Here is a 9,284-nt window from a genome sequence, read left to right on the forward strand (position 1 = left end):
TTGGCGGGGAACAAAGGCACTCGCCAGCGCCATCTCCCCCGCCCATCCCCCAGCCAAAATCCCAAAGAGAACCAGTTCCTGCCAGGGAACTTGCTCGCTCCGCGCAAACACCCAACTCTGTGCTTCTGCGGAGCCAAACCTCCGGCAGCGGATCTGACTCCCTCCCGCTGCCACAGGGTCCCTCCTGAAGTGGATCACCTAAGGAGAAGCGAGCTAAGCCTGCCCCTCCCGCCCCCGTGCACCTTGCCTACCCACCCCAGCTAATACGCCAGATCCCCAGCACCACAAGCCTGGCAGTGTGCAAGTAGCCCAGACGGGCCACGCCACCCCACAGTGAATCCCGCCCCTAGGAGAGGGGAAGAGAAGGCACACACCAGTCTGACTGTGGCCCCAGCGGTGGGCTGGGGGCAGACATCAGGTCGGACTGCGGCCCCGCCCACCAACTCCAATTATACACCACAGCATGGGGGAAGTGCCCTGCGGGTCCTCACCACTCCAGGGACTATCCAAAATGACCAAACGGAAGAATTCCCCTCAGAAGAATCTCCAGGAAATAACAACAGCTAATGAACTGATCAAAAAGGATTTAAATAATATAACAGAAAGTGAATTTAGAATAATAGTCATAAAATTAATCGCTGGGCTTGAAAACAGTATACAGGACAGCAGAGAATCTCTTGCCACAGAGATCAAGGGACTAAGGAACAGTCACGAGGAGCTGAAAAACGCTTAAACGAAATGCAAAACAAAATGGAAACGACAACAGCTCGGATTGAAGAGGCAGAGGAGAGAATAGGTGAACTAGAAGATAAAGTTATGGAGAAAGAGGAAGCTGAAAGAAAGAGAGATAAAAAAATCCAGGAGTATGAGGGGAAAATTAGAGAACTAAGTGATACACTAAAAAGAAATAATATACGCATAATTGGTATCCCAGAGGAGGAAGAGAGAAGGAAAGGTGCTGAAGGGGTACTTGAAGAAATTATAGCTGAGAACTTCCCTGAACTGGGGAAGGAAAAAGGCATTGAAATCCAAGAGGCACAGAGAACTCCCTTCAGACGTAACTTGAATCTATCTTCTGCACGACATATCATAGTGAAACTGGCAAAATACAAGGATAAAGAGAAAATTCTGAAAGCAGCAAGGGATAAACGTGCCCTCACATATAAAGGGAGACCTATAAGACTCGTGACTGATCTCTCCTTTGAAACTTGGCAGGCCAGAAAGGCTTGGCACGATATCTTCAGTGTGCTAAACAGAAAAAATATGCAGCCGAGAATCCTTTATCCAGCAAGTCTGTCATTTAGAATAGAAGGAGAGATAAAGGTCTTCCCAAACAAACAAAAACTGAAGGAATTTGTCACCACGAAACCAGCCCTACAAGAGATCCTAAGGGGGATCCTGTGAGACAAAGTACCAGAGGCATCACTACAAGCATAAAACATACAGACATCACAATGACTCTAAACCCGTATCTTTCTATAATAACACTGAATGTAAATGGACTGAATGCACCAACCAAAAGACATAGGGTATCAGAATGGATAAAAAAACAAGACCCATCTATTTGCTGTCTACAAGAGACTCATTTGAGATCTGAGGACACCTTTAGATTCAGAGTGAGGGGATGGAGAACTATTTATCATGCTACTGGAAGCCAAAAGAAAGCTGGAGTAGCCATACTTATATCAGACAAACTAGACTTTAAATTAAAGGCTGTAACAAGAGATGAAGAAGGGCATTATATAATAATTACAGGGTCTATCCATCAGGAAGAGCTAACAATTATAAATGTCTATGCGCCGAATACCGGAGCCCCCAGATATATAAAACAATTACTCATAAACATAAGCAACCTTATTGATAAGAATGTGGTCATTGCAGGGGACTTTAACACCCCACTTACAGAAATGGATAGATCATCTAGACACACAGTCAATAAAGAAACAAGGGCCCTGAATGATACATTGGATCAGATGGACTTGACAGATATATTTAGAACTCTGCATCCCAAAGCAACGGAATATACTTTCTTCTCGAGTGCACATGGAACATTCTCCAAGATAGATCACATACTGGGTCACAAAACAGCCCGTCATAAGTTTACAAGAATTGAAATTATACCATGCATACTTTCAGACCACAATGCTATGAAGCTTGAAATCAACCACAGGAGAAAGTCTGGAAAACCTCCAAAACCATGGAGGTTAAAGAACACCCTACTAACGAATGAGTGGGTCAACCAGGCAATTAGAGAAGAAATTAAAAAATATATGGAAACAAACGAAAATGAAAATACAACAATCCAAACGCTTTGGGACGCAGCGAAGGCAGTCCTGAGAGGAAAATACATTGCAATCCAGGCCTATCTCAAGAAACAAGAAAAATCCCAAATACAAAATCTAACAGCACACCTAAAGGAAATAGAAGCAGAACAGCAAAGGCAGCCTAAACCCAGCAGAAGAAGAGAAATAATAAAGATCAGAGCAGAAATAAACAATATAGAATCTAAAAACACTGTAGAGCAGATCAACGAAACCAAGAGTTGGTTTTTTGAAAAAATAAACAAAATTGACAAACCTCTAGCCAGGCTTCTCAAAAAGAAAAGGGAGATGACCCAAATAGATAAAATCATGAATGAAAATGGAATTATTACAACCAATCCCTCAGAGATACAAACAATTATCAGGGAATACTATGAAAAATTATATGCCAACAAATTGGACAACCTGGAAGAAATGGACAAATTCCTAAACACCCACACTCTTCCAAAACTCAATCAGGAGGAAATAGAAAGCTTGAACAGACCCATAACCAGCGAAGAAATTGAATCGGTTATCAAAAATCTCCCAACAAATAAGAGTCCAGGACCAGATGGCTTCCCAGGGGAGTTCTACCAGACGTTTAAAGCAGAGATAATACCTATCCTTCTCAAGCTATTCCAAGAAATAGAAAGGGAAGGAAAACTTCCAGACTCATTCTATGAAGCCAGTATTACTTTGATTCCTAAAAGTGGAGGATGCCGCTTGGGGAAGGGTGTGCATGGCTTTAAGGAGATGGGAGACCCTTCTGTCTGACAGCCAGCAAACAATTGGGGACCTAAATCCTCAAACTACAAGGAGATAAAGTCTGCCAACATCCTGAATGAGTTTGCAAGTAGATTCTTCCCAGACCTTCCAGATAAGATCCCTGTCAACAGTTGACATCTTGATTTGAGCATGGTGAGACTTTGACCTAGAACCCTGTTGAGCCCACCTGACTTCTGATCTACAGAACCATGAAGTAATGAACACACGCTATTTCAGGCTGCTTTAAGCGGTAGAAAACTAATACCAGTGCTTTTTAGATTGTAGAAAAGCCTGGAGTCAAAAAAGTAAGGTGGGCTGCTCCTTGCTTTCAGGTTGCCATCACAGGCTTCCAGGTAGCTGTGGGAAATCACAACTGACCCACAACCCTGAAGCTGGTGCCTGGCAGTGAGAGAGACCAGCCAGCTGCCACGCTGGTCACATCTGCTAAAGCTCACATTGTCACCCCAGACCAGTGCTGAGAGAAGGATGGGGCTCTTGCTCTCTTCTGCCTTACAGATATCCCATGAATGAATTCTATTATTAAGCATGTTATATACAGAACATTGGTGGAAACGAGTTTGGGGACATGTGGCTCCCAGACATCTAGCACCCAAGATAAAAGGGAACCTATGAAAGGGGTCAGGATAATGCCGATTGACAACGAATGGTATCTAGTATGGTTCTTCAAACTTTCAAGATCCCTTTAAACCAGCCTTCCAGTAGGAGTTATTTTCATTTTACAGATCCAGAAAACTGAGGCTCCATTGGGCTAAATATCTTGCCCCCAAATCTCCTCAATAGCAAGTAGCAAAACCGAGATTAGAACCCTGATCTGTTTCTCCCCAAATCCACATTTTCTCCCTCTGCCACTGATGCTGGCCGTGAGGTGGAACTTACATGAGTGGCTGACAGTTGGATTGTGGAGGCTCAACTGAGGAGGCGATAGAAGTGGTAGCAATTTCATTTTATTTAAAAAAAAAAGTTTTCCTCAGGTTTCTGGCAAGGGCTGCTGTTAGTTTCTTGTTGGAACCCTCTCTAGCACTGTCTCCTCCCCCCTTGCTCTCATCCAACCTTCCTCCTTGGCCCACAGTCTCTGAGTTTGGACACAGACCCTGCAACGTGTGTTCTACTTTCTGGGTCTATTTTGGTGAAGGGTCCTGCCTCCTTTCAAGGGGCTGTCCCTGCCGTCCTTTTGTTTTGTTTGCTGCACACAATTGGCCCTTCTCTTCCATGGTCAGGGTCTCTCTGCCTCTCCCCCACTGGGGGCTGGTGCTGGACTGAGGATCAGCATCAGGAGAAATATCCCCTCCAGAGGGGGGGCCACGGAGCATTTCCCCCGGACGGCTCTATCTTTGCTGCATACCAATCCAATTACAAACAAACTGGCCCACAGGTTCAAGCATGAGAGCGATTTGGACTTCTCTCCTCCCTTGCTGACAGTTTTAAACCTGTTTTCTTTAAAAACCCAACTCTGGGAAGAAAGTTTAGCACCCAAGCTCAAGAGAGGTGGGATGCAATCATCCCAGATATCAGGGTATAGTGAGGCTCAGAGAAGGAACTTTGAATTCTATTTTTCAGGAAAAAATGAAACAAAAAGAGGTTCTCTGGGATTTACCTGTGACTGCAGGTTGGCAGCAGGAGGCTGGTCTTTTCAGGTCTGATTTGACTGGCTCTCTGGGTTCCCTTCTCTACCCTGGGTGGCTGCTCTTTTCTCTGGGCTTTTCCTCAATGATGAGGAATTCATTCCTAGGTTTCTGGGGTGGGGGGAGAAGGAATGCTTTCAATCGTCTTTACTATGCCATAAAAGACATGATTTTTTTTCAAGCATGTGTCAAAAGAGAAGTGCATAGCCCACCTACTGAGCAAATTTGGGATCAGCCAGGCTTTCTTCACTCAAAGATCCCATAGGAACACTGTCAGGAGAGAGACATGTGAAGGAATGTGCTCCCTCTGCCTTTTTAAAAATCTATTTAAACACACCTTAAATTAAAAACCCAACTTAACTAAAAAGAAAGCAGATATAAAGTTGTACATGTAGTTGAGTTTTTTTTTTCTTTGACCCCAAATTCCTCAGGCTGGGTTTTCCTGAAGTGGAGTTATCCTGGGCTGCATATTGACATCAGTCAAATAAAGGATGATCCGTCCTTCTGTTCCCTTGTCTTTTTGAGACAGATCACCTGTCACTTCCTATCAGCATACCAGTCACACTTCTCCTGTGAGGATCTGTGTGGAGTTTCTGGGGGAAGTCTAGCTCACTTGTGCTGAGATGCTCAGCTGGCAGGGAGCCCAAGACCACTCCATCATCGCAGGTCACATCGGAAAGCCTCATCAGAACTGCTCTTCTCTTCAGAAAGATGTCTCAGAGGGTTTCCAGGGTGATTCAGAACATCCTCCTGAGATGCTGAGAGACTCAGGTCAGAGGATGCGTCTAGACGCAGGTATGTACTCTGCTGGAGACCTGGGTATGTATGTGAGTACTCTGTTCGGGGGTGGGTGGAGGGGGAAAAGTCTATAGACCAGCTGGGGGAACCAACAGGTACAGCATGATTACAAGTCAGAGAAATATTATGATGGGGAGAAGGATGTGGTGAGGGCACAAAGAAAGGGTACATAACCTTCACAGAGCAGGAGGACCTTCCAGAAGAAATGGCAATGGTGCATAAGACTGCTAATGACATAGCCACAGTCTCTGTGATGAGACCTCAGAAACTGACCTGAAAACAGAGGTGTGTGTCGCTGAGGGGAAACTTGCGGGGGGACTACTTTCATTAGATCCACTTGGATGAACAGCTGCGGCACCATAGCCATGCCCACGGATTCTGCAGCTACCCTTTGATGGCCTTCGACTTTACATTGAAGATACATGAGAAGATAGGAGACGAAGCTGACTCCTCCCTCAGTTTAGTTACGGCACCTGCCTCACCTCTTCTGAGCTTCCAGCCCTTGGGTCACAATGAAAAAGAAGATGCAGGGATCATCCTGTTCAACTGTCAAGTTTGGGGGTGAATGAAATATCCATAAGGGATCTCCAAGAAGCCAGAAAACTCATATTTACTTTCAACCAGGGAGAATTTGAACCTATGTCTCCAGATTTAAAAGTCTAGGATATTAATTCATTGTGACATCTGGTCCTTCTCTTTGATATTTTAAAAATAGGCTAGAAACAGAATTGTGAATCCATGCTCCAAAGCGCTCCACTCAGATTCTGGGAAAGAATGCAACTCTGAGTTTATCTTGTTTATCCAACTAGTCTCTGGTCATTTGTGTAACATGATATTTCTTCCATTGGATGCTGTAAGCCAATTTCTAGCACAAGGTTTCCATTTTGTTTTAATCATCCATGAAAGAAAAGAATGTGGGAATGTCTGTTTTGCCATTTTCTAGGACTGTGGTGGCACCAGTAGCTGGCTGCTGGCTTCTAGTCTTTGCTGCAGCCACTTGAGAATGTGAGATTCTCTACGAATCCTAGAATTTTGGAACTAGAAAGAAAATTTAGCAGTACGTAACAAGAACCATAAAGATGCTCATACCTTTTATTCCAGTCAACCCACTCTAATGAATTTCAAAGAAATATCACTCATCAGACCCGCAAATACACATTTTCAAAGATGTTCACTCTAGAATTTTTTTTTGTAGTAAAAAAAATGAGAAATCACCAAGATGTTCAACATTATGGACCTTGATTTAAACGTTGGGGTACATTAACTTCAAGGAATATTCTGCAGTCCTAAAATAATTATGAAAGCTGCTTTACATTCACAAAGGTCTATGGAAAGCCTACTATGTAGCTGTGCCCTAAGATAATAAAGAAATATGCAGACTTCAAATCTATGTTCCCTGTGACCTTGGCTATGTGAAAGACATATACGCACAGAAGAAAATGTGCAGAAATATTATTAGTTGGCAAAGTAATAAATACTTTATAAGTGCTTTTGAAGAAAAATTTGTTACATTGTCTCGTGTCAATTAATATGTGTAAAACTTATGATAGGAGGACAGAAGGTGCTACTAGCTTTGGGAAAGACTTCTGAGAGGTAAGAGTGAACATTCATTCATTCATGGTACATTTATTTGAGCAACTACTGCATGCTAAAAAATACAGCAGTGATTAAGACAGAGACATAATCCTCACAAGTGTTAGGTCTGTGTTTTACTTTTATTAATATTTATTTAATGAATATTTGAATCTGAAAAGTAACCTTATAATAATCTATGCTAATTTCCATCTTTCCTATCTTTTTCCTCCAAAAAACACTTGTCGTCGAAGTAAAATTTAAGTTATGGAGACAGTAATTTGCCTGCAGTCACACAGCTTATTTGTAACAAGCCTGATATTAGAATCTGATTCTTGGGTTACCACCTCACCTCCACATTTCTCTTATAATCAGTCTCTTAGAAACAAGTTGTTGGAATAACAATGGAAACTCAGAAAGAGTCTTTAGAACCATGATATTGGGCAGAAAGCGAGAATGATCAAGACCTGTGCTTCTCAAGCTTTATTGTATGTAAGAATTACCCAAGAACCTTTGTCCAAGTGCAGAGTTTGAGTCTGCAGTCTGGGGTGGGGCTTGACATTCTATATTTCTCCCAAGCTTCTCCGTGATGCTGATAGTGCCTGTTCTTGAGTAGCAAGAATGTGAGGATATAAGCTGCCCAAATATGGGTGAAATTTCAAGTTTAATCTATAGCCAGTGTTATTTCTAATTTTGTCCATGGGGAAGTATAGATGTCAATTTTTTACAAAGTCTAAGTTTACTGTTATTAACCGCTGACGTGGTTTTCCTTTCCCTCTTAGCACTTGCTCTACATCTCAGTCTCTCTCATGCAGCAGGCCTGTGAAAGACAGGAAGAATATTCTAGAACCACATCACTATGGGATAATGGAATAGGAATTTGTACTTGGGTCATTTGGCTCCCAAGCCCTTTCTCTTAACTGCTGTGATGCATATTCACATATGCATGATGTTTCCCCTTCACCTACCAGTCAAGGTCCAGGTCTTGGAGTCAAGATCAAAGCTGGGTCAGAAAGCTAACTAAGCACTTAGTACTGAGGGCCAGTTACCTCATCTGTTGGTGTTTCTATTTCTTCATGTATAAATATAGCTAGTAGTAGCACCCATCTTATTAGATGCCTATGTAGATTAAACAAGATAATGTACACAAATCACTGACCTCACTATCTGCATGGAGTGAATGCTCTATAAAGGTAGCTATTATTGTGTTGGTTGAGTCTGAATCTCATTCTGAATTCTTCCAGAGGAGTTCACACAAACCTAGTGCTTGAGGCAGACAGGATATCAAATATAGTAAAACCTTGGTTTTCAAGCATAATTGGCTCTGGAAACACGCTTGTAATCCAAAGCACTTGTATATCAAAGCGAATTTCAAGAACCATTGGCTCAGTTGTGATCATGTCACATTCTGTGTCAGGTACTACTCGTATTGCAAGACATTTCTCATTTATCAAGTTAAAATTTATTTTGCTCATCTTGTGGAACACTCACAGAACAAGTTACTCACAATCCAAGGTTTTACTGTAATGTATTTATTTAAAATTTAATATTTAATTGGGCATACTCTAAATATAAAAATGTAAATATATGAATAAAATGCTAAGCAAATAATGAAACATAAATAAAGCATGAATATATACTTATATAAACATATAGATATACTTAAATGATATCTAATGTATTTCATTAATTAAAATATTTATACAAAAGTATATAAATATGTGGACAAAATACAATTTAGAGAAATAATGTATATAAGTATATGAAGCTTAAATAATGTGAATATATTATAAAAATGTAGTGTAGTTTAAATAATTTAAATTCCAGTAATACATATAGTAAAATAAATATATCAATACTATTTCATATATGCTATATAAACGTTATATTTGTATATATATGAATGTGACAGGTGCTAATGCACAAAGGTTTTTGAATATGAATACTATGACAACACAGAAGATAGTAACTTGCTTTCTGGGATGATGGGGGAGATAACTTTTGAGCTTAGTCTGGAAGGATAAGTTTGAGGTTGGGAAAAAGCACTTCAGGCTGAGGGTTTGGGGTAAAGAGGGCAGCAGGCAATAAGGCTGTAATGAAGATTGTTGCTGGTTTATAAAGAGCCCCTAAATCATAGCCCTGATCTGTAGACTGGGGGGGGGGGGGGGGGGGCATGGGAAGGTGGTTTTGAGCAGGCCAGTCATGT

The sequence above is a fragment of the Neofelis nebulosa genome, chromosome 7 (genome assembly GCF_028018385.1).
Source record: "Neofelis nebulosa isolate mNeoNeb1 chromosome 7, mNeoNeb1.pri, whole genome shotgun sequence".
Taxonomy (NCBI): domain Eukaryota; kingdom Metazoa; phylum Chordata; class Mammalia; order Carnivora; family Felidae; genus Neofelis; species Neofelis nebulosa.